This window comes from Prionailurus viverrinus, chromosome B2 (genome assembly GCF_022837055.1).
Source record: "Prionailurus viverrinus isolate Anna chromosome B2, UM_Priviv_1.0, whole genome shotgun sequence".
Classification (NCBI taxonomy): domain Eukaryota; kingdom Metazoa; phylum Chordata; class Mammalia; order Carnivora; family Felidae; genus Prionailurus; species Prionailurus viverrinus.
Genome location: NC_062565.1, coordinates 28,981,584 through 29,007,715, shown reverse-complemented (window position 1 = coordinate 29,007,715; position 26,132 = coordinate 28,981,584). Strand labels below are relative to the sequence as shown.

At 40.3% G+C, this 26,132-nt stretch overlaps 1 pseudogene; it reads right to left on the bottom strand.

Moving 5' to 3' along the window:
* Positions 1-4,804: 4,804 nt before the first annotated feature.
* LOC125166412 (elongation factor 1-alpha 1-like) lies at positions 4,805-6,182 on the bottom strand (annotated as a pseudogene).
* Positions 6,183-26,132: the final 19,950 nt, after the last annotated feature.

The following is a 26,132-nucleotide window of genomic DNA, read 5'->3' as shown; positions in this document are numbered from 1 at the left end:
TAAAAATGCCTTAACTAGTTTCAGTGTATCGTCTTTACAGATATGTGTTTTTATAATATATTTATTGATATATAACTCACATACCATACAATTTTTCCACCTAAATCATACAATTAAATGGTTTTTAGTACATTCATAACATTTTAATATTTATTTATTTGTTTAAAAGTTTATTTTTGAGACAGAGAGAAAGCATGAGTGGGGGGGGGGTGCAGAGAGAGAGGGAGAGAGAGAATCCTAAGATTCTCTGACAGAATAGAGCCCAGTGCAGTGTTCCATCACATGAACTGTGAGTTCATGACCTGTGCTGAAACCAAGAGTTGGACGCTTAACCAACTGAGCCATCCAGGCACCCCAATATTTATTATTTTAAGGTAAGCTCTATGCTGAATGTGGGGCTTGAACTCATGACCCTGAGATCAAAAGTCACACGCTCTACTGCCTGAGTCAGCCAGGGACCCCTGTTCATTGCGTTTTGCAATCATCGCTACCATCAATTTAGAACATTTTCATCAGCCCCAAAGAAACCCCTGTACACATTAGCAGTCACTTCTCTCTCCCATTTAGCCCCAAATCTCCCAGCCCTAAGTAACCAATAGTCTATTTTCTGTCTCTATGTATTTAACTATTTTGGATATTTCACATAAATGGAATCATGCAATGATTTGTTTATTTTATTCATTTGATGACAACTGGGTTATTTCTACCATTTGTCTATTAAGGAATAATGCTGTTGTGAATATTTGTGCACAAGTTTTTGTATGGATGTATGTGTTTACTTCTCTCAGATATATACCTGTGAATGGAATTGCTTGGTCATATTACTCTGTTTAAAGTTTTTTAAAAAAAATATTTTTTCTGGGGCACCTGGGTGGCTCAGTCGGTTAAATGACTTCAGCTCGGGTCATTATCTCGCAGTTCACAAGTTTGAGCTCCACGTTGGACTCTGTGCTGACAGCTCAGAGCCTGGAGCCTGCTTTGGATTCCGTGTCTCTCTCTCTCTGCCCCTTCCCTGCTCGTGCTTTGTCTCTGTCTCTTTCTCTCTCAGAAATAAGTAAATATTGAAAAACATTTTTTTTCTGATTTAAAATATGTGGTAAGATACAGATGACATAAATTTACCATTTTAAGTGAAAATTCAGTAGTATTAAATACATTCATAATGTGCAACCATCACCATCATTGATCTCCATAACTCATTTTATTATGTAAAACTGAAACTCTTTACTCATCAAACAGTAATTCCCCATTCCCCCATCCCCTGGCAACCACCATTCTACTTTCTATGATTTTAACTACTTTATGTACCTCATATTAAGTAGAATCATAGAATATTTGTCCTTTTGTGGGTTGCCTTATTTCACTTAGCATAATATGCTCAATGTTCATTTATGTTACAGCACGTGTCATAATTTCCTTCCTTTCTAAGGCTGAATATCCTTTTGTATGTAGATTGCATTTTGCCTATCCATTCATCTGTCAATGGATACTAGGATTGCTTCCATGTTTTAGCTGTAATGCTGAATAATGCTGCTGTGAACATTGGTGTACAAATATCTGTCTTTGAGACTCTGGTTTTAGTTCTTTTGGCATATACCTAGAAGTGGAATTACTGTATCATATTCTACCTTTAATTTTTCAAGGAAACACCATACCACTGTTTCCCACAGTGGCTGTTCCATTTTACATTCTCACCAGTAGTGATCAAGGGTTCTAATTTCTCCACATCCTGGCCAGAACTCTTTTTTTGTTTGTTTTGTGTTTTTTAATAGCAACCACCCTAATAGGTGTGAAGTGAGATCTCATTGTAGTTTTGATTTGCACTGCCCTAATGAATAGTGACATTGAACATCTTTTCATGTGCTTGTTGGTTATTTATATATCTTTTCCAGAGAAATGTCTTTTCAAGTCCTTTGACCGTTTTTGAATTGGGTTTTTGTTTTTCTTGTGGTTGTTGTTGTTGAGCTTTAGGAGTTCTTTATATATTCTGGATATATTCTGGATATCTGTTATCAGATATATTATTTGCAAATATTTTCTCCCCTCTCTGTGGATTCCCTTTTTACTCTGTTGCTACTGTCTTTCAATGTACAAAATTATCATGAAGTATGATTTAACTATTTTTTTCTTTTGTTGCCTATGCATTTGGTGTCAAATATAAGATGTCATTGCCAAATCCAATGTTGTGAAGCTTTTGCCCTGGGTTTCTTTTAAGAGTTTTATAGTTTTAAGTCTCTGACCTATTTTGAGTTATTTTTTCTGTTTGATGTTAGATGTAAGGGTACAATTTCATTCTTTTGTATGTGGATATCAAGTTTTTTCCAGCACCATGTGTTGGAAAAGTTCCTTTCCCCATTGAATGGTCTTTGCACCTCTGTCAAAAATCACTTGACCAAACATTTGAGGATTTTTTTTTGGGGGGGGTATCTATTCTACTCCATTAGTCTATATGTCTGTCCTTGTGCCAGTACCACAGTGTTTTTATCACTGAAGATTTGTAATATGTTTTGAAATCGGGAAATGCATGATCTCCAACTCTGTTCTTATTTCAAGATTGTTTTGGCTCTGGGTTCCCTTGTGATTCCATATGAATTTTGGGATGTTTCTGCAAAAAATGCCATTGTCGTTTTGAATTAAATTGCATTAAATCTGTAGATCTCTTGGGTAGTATTGATATGTTAACAATATTAAGCCTTTCAAAACATGAACATGAGATGTGTTTCCATTTACTTGTTCTTTCAGCAACATTTTGTAATCTTTCATTCATTGGCTAAGTTTATTTCTAATTATTTTACTCTTCTTGATGCTATTGTAATTGGAATTATTTTCTTAATTTCCTTTTCTGATAGTTCATTGTTACTGTATAGAAATGCAACTGATATGTATGTGTTGATTTTTATCCTATAGTTTTGCTGATTTCATTTATTGGTTCTAATAGTTTGTGTGTGGGTATAATCTTTAAGTTTTTTTTTTTTATTAAACTATTGCTTTAGTGGGTCTCAAATTCTGTGACAGATTTTTGGTGAAGTTTTTTCCATTAAAAAGTACTGATTTTAGGGCTTGCTTTGGTAGTATATATGAAAGTTGGAGCGATGCAGAGATCAGCATGGCCCCATGTGCAAGGATGATATGCCAAAAGTACTGATTTTAAAAACTAGTAACTTAAAGATAACACACACACACACACAAACACAACCCAAGTGGTCCACAAAACATTCTCCTATCCATCTGAAGGTTTTACAGTGCATTGTTATCATTAACCAGTCCTTTACTATTATTATTTTTTTTATATGACCTGACTTGAGTTTTTATTTACTTATTTTTCAATATATGAAATTTATTGTCAAATTGGTTTCCATACAACACCCAGTGCTCATCCCAAAAGGTGCCCTCCTCAATACCCATCACCCACCCTCTCCTCCCTCCCACCCCCCATCAACCCTCAGTTTGTTCTCAGTTTTTAAGAGTCTCTTATGCTTTGGCTCTCTCCCACTCTAACCTCTTTTTTTTTTTTTTCCTTCCCTTCCCCCATGGGTTTCTGTTAAGTTTCTCAGGATCCACATAAGAGTGAAAACATATGGTGTCTTTCTCTGTATGGCTTATTTCACTTAGCATCACACTCTCCAGTTCCATCCACGTTGCTACAAAGGGCCATATTTCATTCTTTCTCATTGCCATGTAGTACTCCATTGTGTATATAAACCACAATTTCTTTATCCATTCATCAGTTGATGGACATTTAGGCTCTTTCCATAATTTGGCTATTGATGAGAGTGCTGCTATAAACACTGGGGTACAAGTGCCCCTATGCATCAGTACTCCTGTATCCCTTGGATAAATTCCTAGCAGTGCTACTGCTGGGTCATAGGGTAGGTCTATTTTTAATTTTCTGAGGAAGCTCCACACTGTTCTCCAGAGTGGCTGCACCAGTTTGCATTCCCACCAACAGTGCAAGAGGGTTCCCGTTTCTCCACATCCTCTCCAGCATCTATAGTCTCCTGATTTGTTCATTTTGGCCACTCTGACTGGCATGAGGTGATATCTGAGTGTGGTTTTGATTTGTATTTCCCTGATAAGGAGCGACGTTGAGCATCTTTTCCTGTGTCTGTTGGCCATCCAGATGTCTTCTTTAGAGAAGTGTCTATTCATGTTTTCTGCCCATTTCTTCACTGGGCTATTTGATTTTCAGGTGTGGAGTTTGGTGAGCTCTTTATAGATTTTGGATACTAGCCATTTATCCGATATGTCATTTGCAAATATCTTTTCCCATTCCATTGGTTGCCTTTTAGTTTTGTTGGTTTCCTTTGCTGTGCAGAAGTTATCTTCATGAGGACCCAGTAATTCATTTTTGCTTTTAATTCCCTTGCCTTTGGGGATGTGTCGAGGAAGAGATTGCTACGGCTGAGGTCAGAGAGGTCTTTTCCTGCTTTCTCCTCTAGGGTTTTGATGGTTTCCTGTCTCACATTCAGGTCCTTTATCCATTTTGAGTTTATTTTTATGAATGGTGTGAGAAAGTGGTCTAGTTTCAACCTTCTGCATGTTGCTGTCCAGTTCTCCCAGCACCATTTGTTAAAGAGACTGTCTTTTTTCCATTGGATGTTCTTTCCTGCTTTGTCAAAGATTAGTTGGCCATACGTTTGTGGGTCTAGTTCTGGGGTTTCTATTCTATTCCATTGGTCTGTGTGTCTGTTTTTGTGCCACAGTCCTTTACTATTAAACTGAAATTGACAATTGATGCAAACTGTTCTGAGACCATTCTTCCACCACTAATTAAGACTGGGGTGGCAGGTATTGGGGATAATATTCATTTAGCCTTCTGAGCTTCCTGGACATACCTGGTGACCTTGCCAGCTCCAGCTATCTTATTGTCCACTGCTTTGATGACACCTACAGCAATCGTCTGTCTCATGTCACAAACAGCAAAATGGCCCAGAAGAGGGTAGTCAGAGATGCTCTCAACACACATAGGCTTGCCAGGAACCATACAAACAATGGCAGCGTCACCAGATTTCAATAACCTGGGGCCATCTTCCAGCTTTTTTCCAGAATGATGATCAATCTTCTCCAGCTCAGCAACTTACAAGTAGTGTAAGCTGTGTGAAAATCCAGCACAGTTGTATATCCAGCACTGATTTGGCCTGGATGGTTCAGGTGATTATCCTGGAAGCTAGCTGCTTCCATTGATGGGTCATTTTTGCTATCATCAGCCACATTGCCATGATGAACATATTTGACAGATATGTTCTTGACATTGAAGTCTATATTTTCCCCAGGAAGAGTCTCACTCAAAGTCTCATGGTGCATGTCAACAGACTTTACCTCAGTTCTAACATTCAGTAGAGCAGAAGTGACCACCATAACAGGTTTAAGAACACTAGTCTCCACTTGGCCCACAGGGACAGTACCAATACAATCAATTTTGTAGATGTCCTGGTGGGACAGACACAAGGGCTTGTGAGTGGGACAAGTTGGTGGCAGAATGCAATCCAGAGCTTCAAGCAGCATGGTTCCACTGGAATTGCCATCTTTATAGGTGAGTTTCCATCCTTTGAAAGAAGGCATGTTAGCACTTTGCTGGAGCATGTTGTCACCATTCCAACCAAAAATTGGCACAAATGCTACTGGGATGGTAGCCAATTTTCTTAATGTAGGTGATGACTTTCTTAACCATTTCCTCATATCTCTTCCAGCTGTAGGGTGGCTCAGTGGAATCCATTTTGTTAACACCAACAAATGGTTGTTTCACACCCAGTGTGTAAGCCAGAAGGGCATGCTCATGGGTCTGCCATTCATGATACCAGCTTCAAATTCACCAACAGCAGCAACAATTAGGACAGTACAGTTGGCTTGAGATTTTTTTTTATAAAGTCTGTGCCCTGTGGCATCGATGATGGTCACATAACACTTGCTGATCTTGAATTTCCACAGGGAGATATTAATGGTGATACCACATTCACCATTGCTTTCAGTTTACTCAAGACCCAGGCATACTTAAAGAAGCCCATTCTCATCTTGAATGCCCCCTTATCAAATTTTTCAATAGTTCTTTTGTTGATTCTACCACATGTTTAGATCAGATGACCAGGAGTGGTAGACTTGCCTGAATCTACATATTCAATAACTATGATGTTGATATTAGTCTTCCTTTCCCATTTTGGCTTAGGTTTAGTGGTGGTTTTCATGACACCTGTGTTCTGGTGACAAATCTGTTGTAAAAATGTTTAAGTTTTTCTACATATGAAATTGGGCCATGTGTGACAGAAATAATTTTATTTAAAAATATTTTTAAAATTTATTTTTAAGTTTACATCTAAGTTAGTTAACATATAGTGCTATAATGATTTCAGGAGTCGATTCCAGTGATTCATCCCATAATATAACACCCAGTGCTCATCCCAACAAGTGTCCTCCCTAATGCCCCTTACCCATTTAGCCCATCCCCCCCCACAACTTCTCCAGCAACCCTCAGTTTGTTCTCTGTATTTAAGAGTCTTTTATGTTTTGTTCCCTTCCTTGTTTTTATATTATTTTTGCTTCCCTTCCCTTATGTTCATCTGTTTTGTACCTTAGATTCCTCATATGAGTGAAGTCACATGATATTTGTCTTTCTCTGACTGACTAATTTTGCTTAGGATTGTTTGTTCTAGCTCTGTAAAGAATGCTGGCATAATTTTGATAGGGATTGCACTGAATGTGTATATTGCTTTGGGTAGTATTGACATTTTAACAATATTTGTTTTTCCAATCCATGAGCATGGGATGTTTTTCCATTTCTTTGTATCTTCAGTTTCTTTCATAAGCTTTCTATGGTTTTTAGTGTACAGATCTTTTACTTCCTTGATTAGGTTTATTCCTGAATATCTTATAGTTTTTGGTGCTATTGTCAATGGGATTGGTTCCTTGATTTTTCTTTATTGCTGCCTTATTGGTGTATAGAAACGTAACTTATTTATGTACATTGATTTTATATCCTGTGACTTTGCTGAATTCACGTATTAGTTCTAATGTTTTTTTGGTGGACTCTTTTCTATGTAGAGTTTTCTATGTAGAGTATCATGTCATCTGTGAACAGTGAAAGTTTGACTTCTTTACCAGTTTGTATACCTTTTATTTCTTTTTGTTGTCTGATTGCTGAGGCTAGGACTTCTAGTACTATGTTCAATGACAGGGTGAGAGTGGACATGCCTGTCATGTTCCTGACCCTAGGGAGAAAGCTCTCAGTTTTTACCCATTGAGGATGATATTAGCTGTAGGCCTTTCATATATGGCTTTTATGATGTTGAGGCATGTTCCTTCTACCCCTACTTTCTTAAGGGTTTTTATCAAGAAAGGATAATGTATTTTGTCAAATGCCTTTTCTGCATCTATTGAAAAAATCATATGGTTCTTATGCTTTCTTTTAATAATGTGGTATATCACATTGATTTGTGAATATTGAACCAGCTCTGCAACCCAGGAATAAATGCCACTTGATCATGGTGGAAGACTTTTGGTGACCAACTCAATTTCTTTGCTGCTTATGGGCCTGTTCAAGTTTTCTATTTCTTCCTGTTTGAATTTTGGTAGTGTGTGGGTATCTAGGAATTTGTCCATTTCTTCCAGATTGCCCAGTTTTTTGGCATATAATTTTTCATAGTATTTTCTTATAATTGTATTTCTGTGGTGTTGGTTGTGATCTTTCCTCTTGCATTCATGATTTTATCTATTTGGGTCCCCTCTCTCTTCTTTTTGAGAAGTCTGGCTGAGGGTTTATACATTTTATTTATTCTTTTGAAAAACCAACTCTTAGATTTATTGATCTGTTCTACCGTGTTTTTGTTCTTGTTGTTGTTTTGGATTCTATATTGTTAATTTCTGCTCTAATCTTTATTATTTATCTTCTTCTGGCTTTGGGTTTCTTTGCTGCTCTGTTTCTAGTTCCTTTAGGTGTGAGGTTAGATTCTGTATTTGGGATTTTTCTTGCTTCATAGGCCTAGATTGCAATGTATTTTCCTGTTAGGACTGCCTTTGCTGCATCCCAAATGGTTTGGACTGTCGTGTTTTCATTTTCATTTGCTTCCAAATATTTTTTAAGTTCTTCTTTAATTTCCTGGTTGGCTCATTCATTCTTTAGTAGGATGTTCCTTAACCTTCATGAACTTGGAGGCTTTCTAAATTTTTTCTTGTGGTTGATTTCAAGTTTCAAAGCATTGTGATCTGAAGATATGCTTGGTATGATCTCAATCCTTTTATATTTGTTCAGGGCTATTTTGTGGTCAGTATGTGATATATTTTGGAGAATGTTCCATGTGCACTTGAGAAGAATGTGTATTCTGTTGCTCTTGGATGAAAAGATCTGAATATATCTGTTAAGTCCATCTGGTCCAGTGTGTAATTCAGAGCCATTGTTCCCTTACTGATTTTCTGCCTAGATTATCTGTCCATTGTTGTAAGTGGACTATTAAAGTCCTCTACAATCACAGTATTGTTGTCTACACATTTATTTATGTTTGCCATTAATTGATTCATATATTTTGATATTTTCACGTTGGGGGCATAAACATTTACAATTGTTAGCTGTTCTTGATGGATACACCCTCTAATTATAATATAATGCCCTTCTTCATCTCTTATTACAGTCATTGTTTTAAAATTAGTTTGTCTGATATAAGTATGGCTACTCTGGCTTTCTTTTGACATTCAGTAGCATAATAGATTGTTCTCCATCCCTTCACTTCCAATCTGCAGGTGTCCTCAGGTCTAAAATGAGTCTCTTATAGGCAGCATATAGATGGATCTTGGTTTTTTATACATTCTGATACCCAATGTCTTTTAAATGGGGCATTTAGTCCATTTACATACAGAGTGATTATTGAAAGATGTGGCTTTAGTGTCATTATGTTATCTGCAGGTTTTGTGCTTGTGGTGTTGTCTCTGGTCCTTTGTAGATTTTGCTGCTTTCCACATGCAGAGTCCCCCTTAGGATCTCCTGCAGGGCTGATTTAGTGGTTATGGACTCTTTTAGTTTTTGTTTGTCTGGAAAAGCCTTTATCTCTCCTATTCTAAATGACAACCTTGCTGGATAGAGGACTCTTGGCTGCATATTTTTCCTATTCAGCACATTGAATATTTCCTGCCACTCTTTTCTGGCCTGTCAATTTTCAGTGGACAGGTCTGCTACTTCTCTTATATGTCTACCCTTGTAGATTAAGGCCCGATTTGCCCCTAGCTGCTTTCAGAATTCTCTCTTTATCTTTGTATTTTGCCAGTTTCACTATGATATGGCATGGTGTTGACCTGTTTTTGTTGATTCTGAAGGGAGTTCTCTGTGCTTCCTGGACTTGGATGCATGTTTCTTTCCCCAGGTTGGGAAAGTTCTCAGCTATAATTTGTTCAAATAAACCTTCTGCCTCTTTCTCTTTCTCTTCCTCTTCTGAAACTCCTATGATACAAATATAATTAATTTTATTGAATCACTTAGGTCTCTAATTCTCCCTCGTGGTCTAGTAATTTCCTTTTTCTCCTTTTCTCAGCTTCATCATTTTCCATAATTTTATCTTCTATTTCACCTATTCTTTTCTCTGCTTCTTCCATCCTTGCTGTCGCTGCATCTAGTTTATTTTAACCTATTTACAACATTTCTTAATTCATCGTGACTATTTCTTATTTCCTTGATCTGTGCAGCAATAGATTCTTGCTGTCTTCTATGCTTTTTTTCAAGCCCAGTTGGGGTGCCTGGGTGGTTCAGTTGGTTAAGCATCTGAGTTTGGCTCAGGTCATGATCTCACCATTCATGCTGACAGCTCAGAGCTTGGAGCCTACTTTGGATTCTGTGTCTCCCACTCTCTCTGCCCCTCCCCTGCTCATGCTCTGTCTCTCAAAAATAAATACATATTGAAAAAAAGAGGGAGGAAAATAAAGAAGGAGTACAGAAAAGGTATAAAAAGAACATAGCAATAAATGCCTGATCAAACAACCAGAAAAGAGGGGGAAAAAAGAGAAAAAATATATAATAAGAATCAACCAAAAATCAAATCAGAAACTATAAGGCTCTCCAGGGAGAGAAAAAAAATAGGAGAGTAGAAAGATAAGGCAGGGAAAAAAGAAGAGAAGGAAATAAAAGAAAAACAACAAAAACATCAGACTAACATACAAAACCACAGGACAGTTTTCCATTGGTGCCTTGGAACCAGTGACCGTGCTGGTCTGGAGGAGGGGCCAAGTAGTTCAGTGAGTGTCAATCTCACTTCGGTAGATAAGTAGTTACCAGGCTCTTAGGGGCGAGGTTTGGTATTAAGTGGTCCTGCCTCCACTGGGTGCCACTGTCCTGCTCCCTGAAGCCCCACCGTGTTGGTAATGGGGAGGAAAATGGCAACACCCCAATCTCTCCTCCCCAGACTGGGTGTCTCAAACCATACTGTTCAGGCAGCCCTCTTAGAGTAGTGGAGGAGGTGGGGGGCAACTTGCTTTGCTCCTTCCCCTGTGCCTCCCAGGCGCTCAACTGGGACTCAAAACCCGATGTCTTAAAGGATCCGCTCCATGTGGATGGGTTTTGGAATAGTGTCACTCTGTCCTACTGACAAAGGGCCTCTGGCTTGTGCCTGCAGGGTCTTTTGTCCTGGGGGTGCAATATACCCTCTTCTCACAGTACTCGAGTGAGGGGACTGTTTTCTCCCAGTGCGCTCCTGAGATCGTTACTTAGCCTGGGGTTAGCTTTCCTTCCCTCCAGGCATGCACACTGGCAGCTCTGGTCCAGAGAAAGTCCTGCAACCCCGAAAACTCCAACCTTTACTCCTAAGGCTGTTTGCAAAGTAGAGCCTGGCTCTCTTCAAATTTTTCATTCCCCGACCATGATATGGAGAGTTTTTTCCTTATTTTCCTTATCCAGATGTAACACCACACTTCCACAGCCTCTCTTTCTCTTCCTTTTGTTTATCCACCAAAAGGGATCCCCCCCTCTTCTGTGCCTACACTGCCACCTGTTTTATCTCTCCCAATTCACAAACATGCACCTCTGAACCGCCAAGCTGTCTCCATACTCCCCTGGAGAGGTTTATATCAGACTGTAGTCGGGATTCCTGGAATTCCAAGTGTTCTGACCTCAATACTGCTGTGTTTGAGGGATAAGGGAAATTCTGGTATCACTAATTCTCAGCCATGTTGATTTCTCCCTCTGATCATGGTGAATAATTTCTTTAATATACTGTTGGATTCAAATTGCTAGTATCTTGTTGAGAATTTTTGCATTCAGTTTCATCAGGGACATTGGCCTGTAATTCTTCATTTAGTGGGGTCTTTGGTTTTGGAATCAAGATAATGCTGGCATCATAGAATGAATTTGGAAGCTTTCCTTCCATTTCTATTTTTTTTTGAAAAGTTTGAGAAAAATAACCCCTCTTTATTATTTTTTTTTATTTTTATTTTATTTATTTTTTTTAATGAAACTTATTGACAAATTGGTTTCCATACAACACCCAGTGCTCATCCCAAAAGGTGCCCTCCTCAATACCCATCACCCACCCTCTCCTCCCTCCCACCCCCCATCAACCCTCAGTTTGTTCTCAGTTTTTAACAGTCTCTTATGCTTTGGCTCTCTCCCATTCTAACCTCTTTTTTTTTTTTTCCCTTCCCCTCCCCCATGGGTTCCTGTTAAGTTTCTCAGGATCCACATAAGAGTGAAACCATATGGTATCTGTCTTTCTCTGTATGGCTTATTTCACTTAGCATCACACTCTCCAGTTCCATCCACGTTGCTACAAAAGGCCACATTTCATTTTTTCTCATTAATAACCCCTCTTTAAATGTCTGATAGAATTCCCCTGGGAAACCATCTGGCCTAGGACTCTCATTTTTTGGGAGATTTTTGATAACTGATTTAATTTCTTTACTGGTTATAGGCCTGTTTAAATGTCCTATTTCTTCCCATTTGAGTTTTGGTAGTGTGTGGGTGTCTAGAAATTTGTCCATTTCTTCCAGATTGTCCAGTTTGTTGACCTATAATTTTTCATAGTATTCTCTTGTGATTTTTTGTATTTCTGTGTTGTTGTGAATCCTCCTCTTTCACTGGTGATTTTATCTATTTGGGCCCTTTCTTCTTTTTGAGAAATCTGGCTAGGGGTTTATCAATTTTGTTTATTCTTTCAAAAAACAAACTTTTGATATCATTGATCTATACTACTTTTCCCCCCCCCCATATCATATATTTCTGCTCTAATCTTTATTATTTCCCTTCTTTTGCTGGATTTTGGCTTTATTTGCTGCTTCTTTACTATCTCTTTTAGTGTACGGTTAGGTTGTGTATTTGGGATATTTCTTGCTTCTTGAGATAGGCCTGAATTGCAATGTATTTTCCTCTTAGGACTGCCATTGCTGCATCCCAAAAGGTTTGGACTGTCATGTTTTCATTTTCATTTGTTTCCATGTATTTTTTTTTATTTATTCTTGAATTTCCTGGCTAACCCATTCCTTCTTAGTAGGATGTTCTCTAACCTCCATGGCTTTCCAAATTTTTTCTCATGATTGATTTCAAATTTCAAATTTCATAGCGTTGTGATCTGAAAATATGCATGCTATGATCTCCATCTTTTTATATTTGTTGAGGACTGATTTGTGACTCAGTATGTGATCTATTCTGGAGGATGTTCCTTGTGCACTTGAGAAAAATGTGTATTCTACTGCTTTAGGGTGAAATGTTCTGAATCTATCTAAGTCATCTAGCCCATTTTGACATTCCAAGCTGATGTTTGCTTATTGATTTTCTGCTTAGTTGATCTGCCCATTGTTGTAGGTGGCATATTAAGTCTCCTACTATAAATGGTATTATTAGCAAGGAGTTTGTTTATGTTTGTGTTTATTTATACATTTGTGTTCCTCCAAGTTAGGGACACAAATATTTACAATGGATAGATCCTAATGGATAGACCCCTTAAATGTGATAGAATGCTTTTCTTCATCTCTTGTTATAGTCTTTGTTTTAAAATCTAGTTTGTCTGATATAAGTATGGCTACTCTTGCTTTCATTTGACATTCAGTAGCATGATAGATGGTTCTCCATCCCTTCACTTTCAATCTGCAGGTGTCCTCAGATCTAAAATGAATCTCTTGTAGGCAGCATATAGATGGATCTTGTTTTTTTAATCCATTCTGTGACCCTATGTCTTTTGATTGGGGCTTTTAGTCCATTTACATTCAGAGTGTTTACTGAAAGTTATGAATTTAGTGCCATTTTGTTATCTGTAGATTTAGTGTCTCTAGTGATGTTCTCTGGTCCTTTATAGTCTCTACTGCTTTCCATTCAGAGCGTCCTCTTCAAAATTTCTTGCAGGGCTGGTTTAGTGGTCATGGACTCCTTTAGTTTTTGTTTATCTGGGAAAGTCTATCTCTCCTTCTTTTTTATTTTAATGTTTATTTATTTTTGGTAGACAGAGAGACAGAGTGGGGAGGGGCATAGATAGAGTGAGACACAGAATATGAAGCAGGCTCCAGGCTCTGAGCTGTCAGCACAGAGCCTGACATGGGACTCGAACTGACAAAGTGCAGGATCACGACCTGGGCCAAAGTCAGACACTCAACCGAGCCACCCAGGCGCCCCTCTATCTCTCCTTCTATTCTGAAAGACAGCCTTTCTGGATACAGGATTCTTGGCTGCATATTTTTCCTATTCATCACATTGGATATTTCCTGCCACTCCCATCTGGCCTGAGAAGTTTCAGTGGACAGGTCTGCTACTAACATTATGTGTCTATCCTTGTAGGCTAATGGCCTCTTATCCATAGCTGCTTTCAGAATTCTCTTTATCTTTGTATTTTGCCAGTTTCACTATGATATGTCATGGTGTTGACCTGTTTTATTGAGTTTGAAGGGAGTTCTCTGTGCCTCTTGGGCTTGGATGCTTGTTTCTTTCCCCAGATTAGGGATGTTCTCAGCTATAATTTCTTCAAATAAACTTTGTGTCCCTTTTTCTTGCTCTTCTTCTTCTGGGACTTGTATGATGTGGGTATTGTTTCATTTTATTGGAATCACTTAGTTCTGTAAGTCTCACCTCATGATCTAGTAATTTCCTTTCTCTCTCTTTTTTAATCTTCATTATTTTTATAATTTTATCCTCTATTTCACCTATTCTCTCCTCTGCTTCTTCAATCCTTGCTGTCACTATATCTAGCTTATTTTGCATCTTCAGTTTTGGCATTTTGACATTCACCCCAACTAGTTCTTAACTCTTTGATCTCTGCAGCAAGGGTTTCTTTGGTGTCTTCTATGTTGTTTTCAAACCCAGCTATCAGTCTTATGGCTGTTATTCTAAATTCTTATTCAGATGTATTGTTTATATCTGTTTTAAGCAAGTCCCTTGCTGTGATTTCTTCTTGACCTTTCTTTTGGGGAGAATTCCTCCATCATTTTGGCTAAATTTCTGTCTTTTGCGTGTTTTATTTTTTTTCAACGTTTATTTATTTTTGGGACAGAGAGAGACAGAGCATGAACAGGGGAGGGGCAGAGAGAGTGGGAGACACAGAATCGGAAACAGGCTCCAGGCTCTGAGCCATCAGCCCAGAGCCTGACGCGGGGCTCAAACTCACGGACCGCGAGATCGTGACCTGGCTGAAGTCGGACGCTTAACCGACTGCGCCACCCAGGCGCCCCCTTTTGCATGTTTTAAAAGCTTGTTATGTTTCCTGCACCTGAGTGTACTACTATATTAAAAAGGGGTCATACACTGTCCAGGGCCTGGCATTTCAGAAAGTATTTTTGATGTACAATGTATGCACTCTGCTGTTGCATTTCGGCTGCTCTATCTCATGGGTCAGTTCTCTGCAGAGTTCCTCCTCGCTGGCAGTGGTGGAGTGTTTGGATCTTTAACTAAGTGTGCTTTGATTTTTTTGTTGAAGTAACCCTGGAAAAAAGGAAAAGGGGGAGGGAGCCTGATTGCATACAAAGAAAGATGGAAAGAGAACAAAAGAAAAACAAACAGAAAATCATTAAATTATAAGGCTTATTCCAAAGAAAAAGAAAGGAGAAAACAGGAAAAAAAAGCAGAAGAAAAGAAATAAGAAGGAAAAAGAAAAGAATAAAAAAGCCTGATTAGAAAAAGAAAAAAGATAAAATGAAATGAGAAAAAACAAATCAGAAATGAACATGATTCTACAAGAAAAAAAGAAAGAGGGAAGGAGGTTAAAAAGAAGAAAAAAGAGTTATCTGTTGGTGCCTGGGGTGGTAGATATACTGGTCTGGAAAAGAGGCTGGCTGCATATGCTCAGAGTCAATCTTGCCCCAGTAGATAAACATACCAAGCATGGAGGAACGGGGTTTGGTGTAGCAAGTCCAAGGTTCACTGGAGGCTGCTGTATTGCTCTCTGAAGTCCCACTGTGTTGGTGTTGGGTGGGGGTGGGGGGGTGGTGAAGAGTGTTACCCCAATCTCCTGTCCCTGGACCTGGGATCTCAACCCCAGTTGTTCAGGCAGCCTTCACAGAATACTGAGGGCCCTCAGCTTACACTAGGCCATAACTTTTCTGTGCCTTTTCCTTGGTGCACACAGCTAGGATTCAACACCCAAGGTCTTAAAGAACCCAGCACTTGGCATGCAGCTGGTATGACCCAGTATGGTGCTTATCTGCTCCTCTCTCCTGGAGTAGAGATTCTCCACCCCCCTGATAAAAGGCTTTTGGCTTATTTTCCTAGGAGAGGCAATAAACACTCTTCCAAAAGTATTCCAGGAAGGGGAATGTTCTCTTCCAGTGTGCCCCAGAAATCATTATGCCATGCTACGCACTCCCTCCTTCTCCCCAAGAGTGTGCTCTGCAGCTTTGCTCCGGAGAAAGTCATGCACTTCCAGAACCTCTGAGTTTGAGCTCCACATGCTGTTTGCAAGAACTCGGACACTCAGTACTTCTTGCTCCCCATGTTACAGGTGGGTGGGAGAGACACTGGTCCTTATCTCATGGAGTCAAAGAATGAATCTCGAAGACAGCAGAGAGTGAACAAAGCAATAAAGTTTATTGAGCAAAAGTACAAAGCTCTCAAGAGTGAGGGGGTCCCAACTGGATAGCCACCAAAGATTTTATTGAGACATTATCAGAAAGTTTGTGAGACTTCATTCATGGCACCTTGCCCAGGCAGGTTTGGAATGCATTTATTCCTGCTCCCCCTTTTTTTCCAAACCCCACAGCAGCTTCAGCCTCCCACTTGCAGCTGAAGCCTACCTCCCTGAGGGGCCTTTATCTATCCCTGCTTAATATTAACCCTTTCCCTACTCATTCCTCCCCCCTGGAATAGGGCCCCTAACTGCTGTTAAGGAACAGGGATGATGACTGTTTTGGCTTTTTCAAGTTGACAAGGGATGGTGTGGGGTATGGCAGTCAGTCTACCCAAGGGTCGGTCAAGTGGTCCACAGTATGGTTCCACAGGAAAGCTGGCAGGCATGAGGTGGCACTAACATTGGCAGACACAAAGAGAAAAACACAAACTAAAGATTATGCTGACAAACAAGATGGCATCTCTAAGATAATGTCTCTAGTTTCTATACTGAACAATCTAGGAGAGATCCTGAGTTTGTCCAATTGTGCCTGAATGTCATCTATTTGTCGTGAGACTTTATGAGAATTATTGGTTATATTGAACAACACATGTGAGGGAATCTCTCACAACTCAGGTGATGGAGGAGCAGTAAGTAACCAATGGTGGCTCAATTTTCCAACAGCCGAGCCCTAACTTCCGTTAATTCTTGATTTAAAGCATCTAATGTTTATCAGGTGTTATTTAGAGTTACTCTGCTGAGTAAGACAGTTTGCTTTATTTCACAATGCAAAACTTTTCCAAGGACGAGTCCTACCAGAGAAAGAGCCACAACAGCCATTTACCATTATTACTTTACAAATTTTTGGGTAAGTTGAACCTGGGTATTATTTTATAAAGCAGAGCTTTTATTACTTCTTGTGTCTTTTCCATTTTGCAGGGGAAGGCCTCTACCCAATTAGTAAAAGTACCAACCTATACCAACAGATGTTGGAATCCCTTTGACATTGGCATATGAGGGAAATCTAATTGCCAGTCTTCCCCTGCATAGCTTCCAGTACTTTGCCTTGGAGAGCAATTTTGTGGTTGAGAGGATTGTTTGTAAGGTAAACTTTACAGGCTGATACTACTTGCTGAACTGTCCTTGACAATTTTTTTCTGATAAATATCTTTTGGACCATTTGATAAGTTTTATCCCTCCCTAAATGAAAGGCCTCAAGGCAGTGCTTTAATGATCTCCCAACTCTGTGAGCTAGATAATAGAAATTGCTCCTGCTCTGTTTGTAACCATCCTGAGCAATGGAGACAGTGTCTATGAATCAGACCCCAGTCATTTCCTTGGGAGAGTAGGTGGATCTAAATTGAGCAAGGGAGTTATCCCAAATAAGAGAAGCCTCAATAACTTTTATTAAGGGAAGGCATAAACATTTCCCTGGGGCTAGCAATGCAGTAGTCTTCATCTGGGCTAATATATCTCTTCCCAACAAGGGAGTGGGACTTGTAGGCATGATTGATAAAGAACGAGAAAAAATTAGGTTTCTCCATATACATCCCAGGGGCTGAGAGAAAAATTTAGTCATAAGTTTTCCAGAGATGCCTCTAATCATTACACTGCATTTGGATAGTTGGCCAGGAGTAGAAAGGAGGACAGAAAAGGTGGATCCAGCAAGAAGAAAATAAACTGGCTTTTCAGTTACCTGAGTTTTCCAGAGTTGCCCAAGGCTCTGGACTTCCAATAGATAATTGGTGCTGGGGAACCCCTGTGAAGAGCCCCAGGGCCCATCAGTCCCTTTCAGGGACACTGGTTATCTGAGTCCTCACAGATAGAGGTCTCTGAGGGCATTCAGACTTCTAGTGATCGTCTCCACATAAGGGGCATGGCTTGCGGGGCTTTGACTTCTTTTGTCCCTTCTAAGGATTGTCTTCTCTGTGCTGGCGGCTCGGAGTCTGGAGCCTGCTTCAGATTCTGTGTGTGTGTGTCTCTCTCTGCCCCTTCTCCGCTCACACTCTCACACTCTGTCTCTCTCTCTCTCTCTTTCAAAAATAAACATAAAAAAAATTTAAGGGCAGTCTTATTTCCAGTGCTCTGAACAGCCACACAAGTGGCCTCCGGAAGGCTGGTCTGAGTATGTTAGGCCACAACTAAGGCCTCAGGTTTTTTCTAAAGTCTCCATTTCTGTTCCTTAGTTTCCTCTTGATCTCAGTTGTAATATACCCGATTGGCAGCTCCTAAGAGCTCCAATTCCTTCTCGGCTAACAGCCAATTTTTGCAGCTTCCTTTGAATATCTGGGGCTGAGTGACAAATTTGTCCTTTAAAATAGTCTCAGCCATGGGGCACCTGGATGGCTCAGTTGGTTGAGCATCTGACTTCGGCTCAGGTCATGATCTCCTGACTCGTGGGTTCGAGCCCCACATCGGGCTCTGTGCTGACAGGTTAGGGCCTGGAGCCTGCTTCAGATTCTGTGTCTCCATCTGTCCCTCCCCTGCTCATGCTCTGTCTCTCTTTCTCTCAAAAATGAATAAACATTAAAAAAAAACTTAAAATAGTCTCAGCCTCAGGAGTATTAGGGGAGATAGCTATATTTTTAAAGTTTATATATTTTTGAGAGAGAGAGAGAGAGCACAAGTCCGAGAGGGGCAAAGAGAGAGAGAGAGAGGAGACAAAGAATCCCAAGCAGGCTTCATGCTGTCAGTTCAGAGCCTGATGCAGAGCTCAGAACTCATGAATCTGAGCCAAAATCAAGAGTTGGACACTTAGCTGACTGAGCCACCCAGGTGTCCCAAGATAACCATATATTTAATGAGAGCCTCCTTCAACCTCTCCAGGAAGGCCACTGGGCTCTTACTCTGTGTTTGTAAAATAGTGGCTAATTTTGTATAATTTAAGGGCTTAATCCTTTTATTTATTTTTATTTTTATTTAAAAAAATTTTTTTTCAATGTTTATTTATTTTTGGGACAGAGAGAGACAGAGCATGAACGGGGGAGGGGCAGAGAGAGAGGGAGACACAGAATCAGAAACAGGCTCCAGGCTCTGAGCCATCAGCCCAGAGCCTGACGCGGGGCTCGAACTCACAGACCGCGAGATCATGACCTGGCTGAAGTTGGACGCTTAACCGACTGTGCCACCCAGGCGCCCCTGGGCTTAATCCTTTTAAAATACAGGCTTGTAATAATCTTTTAAAATACAGGCTTGGAAATGGTGGTGATACACTAGGCTAACCTCATTCAGACTTGTTGGGACTGAGCCCCATTAGGAAACTGGAAGTCGCCTATAGGACCTCTAGTCCCATGATAATTAAGAAGTTGTTCATCCCCATATCTCTCAGCTACTGCCAGAACTCCATGTTTTTCTGTTTTATTAAGAGTCTGATTTAACAAAAGCATTATATCATTCCAACTAAAATTTTTCTTAAAGCTTTCCCTTTACAAGCCTTCTACAACTTTCTTTTGCTTTTGTTATTTATTTATTTATTAAAAAAATTTTAATGTTTATTTTTGAAAGGGAGAGACACACAGAATGTGAGTGGGGGAGGGGCAGAGAGACACAGAATCTAAAGCAAGCTCCAAGCTCTAAGCTGTCAGCATAGAGCTTGACCTGGGGTTTAAACTCACAAACTGCAAGATCATGCCCTGAGGCAAAGTCAGACACTTAACTGACTGAGCCACCCAAGTGCCCCTATTTATTTATTTATTTATTTATTTTTAAACATGAAAGAGTATCAGTGGCTATACCTTATAACCAAATATTTGCAATCGAATGGGCAACTTTATTGCCAGTCTTCATTTTATGAAAAACAATCCCTATTTATTGGTTCCATGTGAAGTCATAACTATTGCTTTGACTGAGAATGAGTCCCTACTGCAATTAAGTATAAAAAATATCTTCCATAATTAGAGTGTTGCCTGTATTATTTATTTATTTTTAATATTTATTTTTGACAGGCAGTGCACTCATGCATGTGGGGGAGGGGCATGGGGGGGCAGAGGATCTGAAGCAGACTCTGTGCTGACAGCAGAAAGCTCCATGCAGGGCTCGAATCCACAAAAGAACGAGATCATGACCTGAGCTGAAGTCCGATGCCTAACTGAGCCACTCAGGCGCCCCTCTTTTGCTTTAGATTTTGACCTAAGCCCTTTTTCTCCAACCAGTCTCATTTAGGACAAAATTACTTTCTTTTACCCTCAACAAAAATGTATTCTCATTTCTTAGATACTTCTTATATATCTCCTGCTTTACTGTGTATAGAATTGCTTTCGTTTAAAAAATTTTTAAATGTTTTATTTATATTTGAGAGAGAGCATGAATGGGGAAGGGGCAGAGAGAGACAGAGACAGAATCTGAAGCAGGCTCCAGGCTCTGAGCTGTCAGCACAGATCCCAGTGTGGGGCTTGAACTCGTGAACCACGAGATCATGACCTGAGGTGAAGTCAGGCACTTAACTGAGCCACCCAGGCGCCCCTAGAGTTGCTTTCCTTATTTCCACCAGTCTTAATTACATTCGGCAGAATTTTAACTCTTAGAAACCTTAGTCTCCAGTGAAAACTAAGTAGTAATCAATTGTCAACTGTTACACCAGAATTTTTTAGATGGCAAACTTATGAATCAATTAAGCACAAACCATCTTTTTAAAACAGATTTAAATATCTTAGTTTTTCTGCAATAAGCCCAAAGCACAAAGCTATGTTTAGTAAGCACTGCTTCAGCATTTCACCCAATTTGGAAAAGGCCTAAATATGTAATGAATTCAATCCAGTTTATCATCTAAGCAAAACCTTCAAGTTTCAGGTTTCCAAAGACCCTGAAAGCTATCTTAACAATTACTCATGTAAACTTTAAGACAGACAAAATTAACCATCATTTTAAGCATCTTTTGCTGGCAAACTGCAACAGAGATATTTATGAGCTTATCTGACCTTCAGTAAACCTAGGTAGAAAAAGTTTCATGTATTTAATGTTGATAACTCTAAAGACATGTCTATCTTAAACCAACAAACTTAAATTAGTTTAAATACAGAGTGTATATATATATATAGTTTATTGTCAAATTGGCTCACATACAGTGTGTAAAGTGTGCTCTTGGTTTTTGGGGTAGATTTTCGTGCTTCATCGCTTACATACAACCCCCAGTGCTCATCCTAACAAGGGCCTTCCTCAATGCCCATTACCCATTTTCCCCTCTCCCCTACTCCCCCATCAACCCTCAGTTTGTTCTCTGTATTTAAGAGTCTCTTATGGTTTGCCTCCCTCCCTCTCTGTTTGTAACTACTTTTTCCCCTTCCCTTCCCCCATGGTCTTCTGTTAAGTTTCTCAAGATCCACATGAGTGAAAACATATGATATCTTTCTCTGACTTATTTCACTCAGCATACCTTCCAGTTCCATCCACGTTGCTGCAAATGGCATGATTTCATTCTTTCTCATTTCCAAGTAGTATTCCATTCTATATATAAACCACATCTTCTTTATCCATTCATCGGTTGATGGATATTTTAGCTCTTCCTATAATTTGGCTACTGTTGAAAGTGGTCCTATATACACTGGGGTACGTGTGCCCCTATGAATCAGCACTCCTGTTTCCTTTGGATAAATTTCTATTAGTGCTATTGCTGGGTCATAGGGTAGTTCTATTTTTAATTTTTTGAGGAATCTCCACATTGTTTTCCAGAGTGGCTGCACGAGTGCAAGAGAGTTCCCGTTTCTCCGCATCCTCACCAGTGTCTTTTGCTTCCTGAGTTGTTAATTTTAGCCACTCTGACCAGTGTGAGGTGGTATCTCAGTGTGGTTTTGATTTGTATTTCCCTGATGATGAGTGATGTTGAGCATCTTTTCATGTGAAGCACTTCCATATATTGATTAGGGGTGTCTGCAAATTTGCCCAGATCCTTTTTTATTTGTCTAAAATCTTGCAAGGAAAATAGAATATGGACCTTCGAAGGGCGAAATTCACCATGAGGTACTTCAGTCAATGAATGTGCCTTCCTTTCAGGGGGAAAGTTTCTCATCCCTGGGAATCCTGGATAAGAAGGACATGAAAGTCTAGTAGGTGGCTTTTCCTGAGAAGAGGCCTCAGGGGGCGAGTCTGCAAGTACTAGCCCTTCTGGATCTCTTGAAGGGGCTGGGAGGCTGACACCTCACTTACAGGTCTTACATTAGTCTGCCTGGGCCTGTAAAACAAAGAAGACTTGCACATAAGGAACTTCTGACCATTTATCCTCTCTTTTACAATATAGATATAATTGTAAGATAGTATTGTACTGACTACTTCCCTTAGGAGGCCAGGATTCTCCCTCCTCCAGGCGATACTGAAGCCAAGGCTGGGAACAAAAAAACTTCATGCACTTTTTTTTTTTTTTTTTTGAGGATTTGTGGATCAAATCTTTCCCAGATTTTTAGGACACATTCCAGAGGAGTCCCCGTGGAGAAAGGTTTGTTTCCCATCTCATGATTCCTGTAGGAGTCTGTACCTATTAGAGAGGTGACTATGAAGGCATCCCTGCCTATCAGCTCTCCCTTTTAGAATCAAGGTGTCCCTTGATCTGCCTTCCCCAAAGTGAGAGAATGGCCTAACACCTTGGGTTGAAGAAGGATTGGGCCAGCGGAAGTAGCCATTGTGACCCACTGTTTTAGCCCCAACCCAACCCTTCTTTCCCTCCTCTGGATCTTTCTAAATATTTTAAACCTTGAGTTTGGCGAGGTTAGTGATTCAAGAGTTGTTATTTGTAAAAGTTACAGGTGCAAGCAAACAACTGGGGTGATTATGGGGAGGGATATTCTACTTATAGAGGAAGCTTCCCTGGGCTATGACCCTCCAGGGCTGGCCTCTATCCTTTTACATGTCTTGGGTGCCCAATGGAGACCATAGGGCACAGTCAGAATGCTGAATTTCCAGTCCTTGTGTGAACCCCCCCTCCATGAACCTTTTATGTAGCAAAGTCACTCATGACCTCATTCTTTGGAGATCCCTTTGTTGAGCCCTCATTTCTTGGTTATGCTAATTTGCTTACACCCTCAGGTCATGGAATCTAGTCCATTCAGTCAATTATTTCCTTGCCTCACCCCCAAACACCCTTCCATCCTATATGTCTGATGTCCTATCAGCAGATGGGCCCCAATTGAAGGGTGTAATCCTCAAGACTTAGCAGCACTATAGTTCCTGACTTTTTCTTATTGAAACAAGAAAGCCTCAGCAGGTGGTAGATCTGTGCTCCCATTATTAATGTTTAAAACCCAGGGGAGGGGCGCCTGGGTGGCTCAGTTAAGTATCTGATTTTTTGTCCACCGCTTTCTCTCCCTCAACTCCACGCACCTCCCTCCTGCCAAGCTGTCTCCCTCCAACTGTGGAGATCCTTCTGCTGCTCAGATCAATTTTCTGAGTGTTCCAAGTAATCGGACCTCAATACAGCTGTGTTTGAGGGACATGGGAAGCCCAGGGTCCCTCTACTTCTCTGCCATCTTAACTCCTTCCCAGGAGAGCTATTTAAAATGCATGCTCAAGGGCACCTGGGTGGCTCAGTCGGTTGAGCGTCCAACTTCAGACTTCACTTTAGGTCACGATCTCACAGTTTGTGGGTTCGAGCCCCGCGTCGGGATCTGTGCTGACAGCTCAGGGTCTGGAGCCTGCTTCAGATTCTGTGTCTCCCTCTCTCTCTGTTCCTCCCCCACTCCTGCTCTGTCTCTCAAAATGAAAAAAATAAAAATAAAATGCATGCTTTTTAGTAGCATAGAAGTAATAACAAGAGAATCAGGTAAAAAGTAATGTAGGTTGCCTCTGAGGTTCAGAAAATGGGGGGACATGGAAGATTGGGGACATCTATCTTGATAAGAAGCTTTGTAAAAGTATTTGATTTTTTAAAATATGTATCCATTTGGCAAAAATAAAAAAAACAGCTGGGTAAGTGAGAGACTGGACTCAGGAATTGTTTCATGAGTGCCAATGAGATTGGACAATGGTTGGAAGGAGAGGTGGGATAGAGTGCTGGATTTTTATGGGAGGGTTTTGTTTTGATTTATGTAGTTTCATTTAACTTTTTTAAAAGGGAAGAATTACAGCATGTTTGTATGAAGGGTGGATGAGCCAGTAGAGAGGGGGAAATGGATGATGCAGGTAAGTGAGGGGTCAATGTGTGTCCAAACTGAGGGGCAGCCTTAGACAGGAGGGGACCCTCCACCAACACTGTTGGGAAGGTGAGGGCACACATGCAGATGTGAGGGGGTATTTCTGGGGGGAGATGGTACCGTTATTTTTAAATTCTTTTTTTAAAAGTTTCTTATTTTTTTATTTATTTTTTATTTAAAAAAAATTTTTTTTTCAACGTTTATTTATTTTTGGGACAGAGAGAGACAGAGCATGAACGGGGGAGGGGCAGAGAGAGAGGGAGACACAGAATCGGAAACAGGCTCCAGGCTCCGAGCCATCAGCCCAGAGCCTGACGCGGGGCTCGAACTCACGGACCGCGACCGCGAGATCGTGACCTGGCTGAAGTCGGACGTTTAACCGACTGCGCCACCCAGGCGCCCCAAAGTTTATTTATTTAAGTAATCTCTACACGAATGTGGGGCTCCAGCTCACAACTCAACTTGGAGTTCAAGAGTCACATGAGCTGAGCCAGCCAGGCACCCCATTCTGAGTCCTTTTCTGACTGAAAAAAAAATGCTCATCACCTCAGGGTGGGTGGGAGCAGGAAGGGGGTGGAGGAGACTGAGAAGGGAGGAGAAAGTGAAAAGCAGCCCTCTCAGGAGGGATGACAGTGAGCTGACTGGGGAAATGGCATCTGGAGAGAGCAGAGCTGGGGCCCCTGAGCTGTGTGCTCACCACCTTAGAGAGAGTTCAAGTAGCAGGAGGATCTATAATAGAAGAAAATGCAACGAGATCTTTCTGGTGAGAAGATTTCAATCATTTTTACTTTGTCATTTATACTTTTAACATTTTATAATTTATATTCAGTGAATATGTATTATAATCAGAAAAAAATCTATATTTAAAATTTTCAGAAGGAAAGGAGATGAATAGAAAAATACATTTAGAAATTTGAGAGAGGACAGAAAATGACTGAAGGGAATAAAAGTAATACCATATCCACTGCACACATCAGCTGTGATCTAAGAGGGACTCAAAAGCCTGTTTTACTCCAAACACGCTCCCACAGAGTGGCAGGGTGCTTTGGGGTCAGGCATGTACTCCAGAAACCTCCATTAGAGGAGATGATGTAGAGAAGAAAGTCATCATTGTGGTCAGCAGCACACAGTAGCAGAAGCAGCAGCATATTACCACTGACTGGAGTACCAGAAATTGTGTTAAATACATTACAAACACTATTGCTCATCTGTTTAATTCTCAGATTATTTACAGACAGGGAACTGAGCCCTACGGAGCTTTAAGTAGCTCTGCCCTATGTCATGGCTTGTCAGAGCAGCCCTAGGATATGAGTCCAAGTCTATCTGATTCCGAGACTCAGGCTCTTTATGTCTGGAGTACAGTTGACTCTTCAACATGGGTTTGACCTATACAGGTCTACTTATACGTAGATTTTTTTGGATAAATACAGTACAGTACAGTACTATAAATGTATTTTCTCTTCCTTATGATTTTCTTAGTAACATTTTATTTTCTCTAGCTTATTTTATTTTAAGAATATACTATGATACATATAGGGGCACCCAGGTGGCTCAATCGGTCAAGCAACCGACTTCGGCTTAGGTGATGATCTTGCTGTTCATCAGTTTGAGCCCCACATTGGGCTCACTGCTGTCAGTCAGCACAGAGCCTACTTGGGATGCTCTGTTCCCCTCTCTCTGCCCGTTCCCGCTTGCGCTCTCCCCCAAATAAAAAAGAAAAAGAAAAAAAGAATATACTATGATACATAGAATATACAAAATATGTGTTACTTCACCATTTATGTATATATAAGACTTTCAGACAACAGTAGGCTATTAGTAGCTATGTTTTGGGGGAGTCAGAAGTTACAGGCAGATTTTTGACTGAGCAGAGGTTGGGGCCCCTCACCCCACCTCGTTCAGGGGTCAACTGTATTTTATTTTTATAGAGAATGGCCACAGTTATTGCTCATTTTCACATTCCAAGGCCTGCACTAAGTGTTTCATGTTCATGATCCCATATCATTCTTATATATAAGCCCAGCCT